The sequence below is a fragment of the Pongo abelii genome, chromosome 15, assembly GCF_028885655.2.
Source record: "Pongo abelii isolate AG06213 chromosome 15, NHGRI_mPonAbe1-v2.0_pri, whole genome shotgun sequence".
NCBI classification, from domain to species: Eukaryota; Metazoa; Chordata; class Mammalia; order Primates; family Hominidae; genus Pongo; species Pongo abelii.
The window spans coordinates 1,155,001-1,157,500 of record NC_072000.2 but is presented as its reverse complement, the minus strand read 5'-3'; positions in this window follow the sequence as shown (position 1 = coordinate 1,157,500).

Here is a 2,500-nt window from a genome sequence, read left to right as displayed (position 1 = left end):
AAAGCCACGCACGCGACCGGTCGGAGGCAGAACGGCAGCCCCTCGGCGGCCGGCCGGCGCACGCGTCACCGGCCCGAGCCCGCCGCGATCGCTCACACGGCCCTCGCGCACCCGCCAGAGGGGAGCACGGGACGTGCGCTCGCCGGACCAGGCGGCGCCCTTCCCCGCGCGGGAGGGGCGCGCATCTCATCTCACTCGACCGCCTCGAACCCCACGCCGACGGGCTCCCCTCGGGACCCACGCGCGGACACCGGAGGAGGGGACGCCGGGGGTGGGAGCGACACACCACCGCTCGGCCTCGGGCACCTGAGGGACAACCCGGAGCGCTCCAGGAGCACCGCAAAGGCCCGGGCGGAGCCAACGCTCGCGCGAAACCCCCCGAGAGGGCAGCACGACGGGCCGGCGGGACGGCACCCCCACCGCCGCGGAGGGGGCCCGCCCGCAAGTCGACGACCGCGGGAGGCGAGAGCGAGGGGTGCCCGCCGCGTCAGAGGACCCCGCCGACCCACCCCGCGAAGCGGAGAGCGGGGACGGGACAGCCAGGTCAGGCCGGGTTCCGCACCCCACGCCTTCCCAACGCACCACCGGCAGGCGGACGGAGGAGAGGCAAGGGGCCCCCGCGGGCGGGGCGAGAAGAACGGTCCCATTCGCCACGAATGTCCGCCCCTCGCCCGTCGCGGCTCGGATCCGGCCCGGGAGAGCGTGACGTCACCACATCGATCACGGAGAGCCCCCGGGAGCGGGGAGTCGGCCAGCCGGCCGGCGAGCGAGCCGATCGGCCCCGGCCGTCCCCCGCTCCGGGGAAGGGGCGGCGGACAACCCAGCGGAGACGAGGACGCCTGACACGCACGGCACGGAGCCGACGGGGGTGGGGTTGTCACGGCCGCCCCGGGTGCCCGCGGCGGAGAGCGCACGGGGGCAGGGTAGCCCTCGCCGCCTTCCCCGCCGCCCCCGGGTGGGTCAGAGACCCGGACCCGGGCCGGCACCGGGAGTCGGGACGCTCGGACGCGCGAGAGAGCAGCAGGCCCGCGGGCCCCAGCAGCAGGCGGCTCGAGCGGGAGCAGGGCCGGCTAGCCGGGTCAGCGGTGGGCCAGAGTCCCGCACGCATCCAGAGGCCCAACCTCTCCAGCGACACAGGTCGCCAGAGGAGAGCGTGTCAGCAATAACCCGGTGGCCCAAAATGCCGACTCGGAGCGAAAGATATATCTCCCCCGGGGGCAGGAGGCCCGATCGCCGACCACGCCGCCGGCCCAGGACACCCACGACACGGACATCTGTCCCCAAAATCGCCACCATCGCAGCCAGACACGGAGCACCCGGGGCCCCCTGGTCGACCCCAGGACACACGCGGGAGCGGCGCCGGGCCAGGGAGGCCCTCCCGGCCGCCCGTGCCACACGCACGGGCCGGCCCGTGTCTCCAGAGCGAGGCCCGGAAGCAGTTTCGGCCGGCCCCCCGTGAGATCGGGACACACGAGGGACCGAAGGCCGGCCAGGTGTGACCTCCCGGGCCGCACGAGGGCTCGGGGAGCGCTCTCCGACTCCGCACGGGGACTCGCCAGAAAGGATCACGGCGGAGGGACCGCGGCCCGGCCCGGGGACCGCTCCCCGGCACCCGGGGGACGGGGGCAGGACGGTCCCCGGCTCCCCACGGGGACCCGGAAACATATTCGGCCGCCGCCTCAGACGGCCAGGACGCGCGCGGGCCCGCGACCGAGCCGGGAAGGGCGTCCCCGCCCTCCCGCGCCACGCGCGGTGGGTCCCCGCGGGTCGCGGCTCGGGCCTCGGGAGCTGCGGCGCGCTGGTCGACCGGCCCGGGCGGCCCCACGGCCCGGCTCGGGCCCAGAAGCGCAGCGACAGCCTCTCCCCCACGTAAACCTGCACGCCAGAGCTCTGACTCACAAGCGACGCGCCACAGCCCTGGCGCCACCGGGCCAGCCGGGCTGACGACCGCGGGCTTTCCGGAGCTCTGCCTGGCTCACAGCGGGGACGGTCCCCTCCCTCGGCAGCTGCCACCGCAGCTCCGGAAGCCAAGAGCACGATCTAACAGCGGCCGCCAGATGGAGCCCGACGACCGTCGCGAACGTCAGCGAGACCGATCCGGACGGCTGGCAGGGCGGCCCGTGGACCGCCAAAGCGAAACCGTGAGTCGAGAAGCCCTTCCCGAGGCCGAAAACGCAGCCCCTCTCCCCCAACCCCACAGAAACGCCTCCCCAAAACGTGTCCCCGCATCGACCGCGACAGAGTCAGAAGACAACCCACGGCGTCTGGGTGTTTGGAGATGCATCTCGGAGGGAGGGAGGGAGGGAGGGAGGGAGGGAGAAAGAACCCACAAGGAAGGACTCGGTCGCGGGTCGCTGCGGACACAGGGAGAGGCAGAATGCCTAGGCTCTTCCAGAATCCACACAGAGAGAGACAGACAGAGGGAGAGAAAGACGGAGGGAGGGAGAGAATGGAGAAAAGAGACAGATGGTGAAAGGGAAGGAGGGAGGGAAGGGAGCAG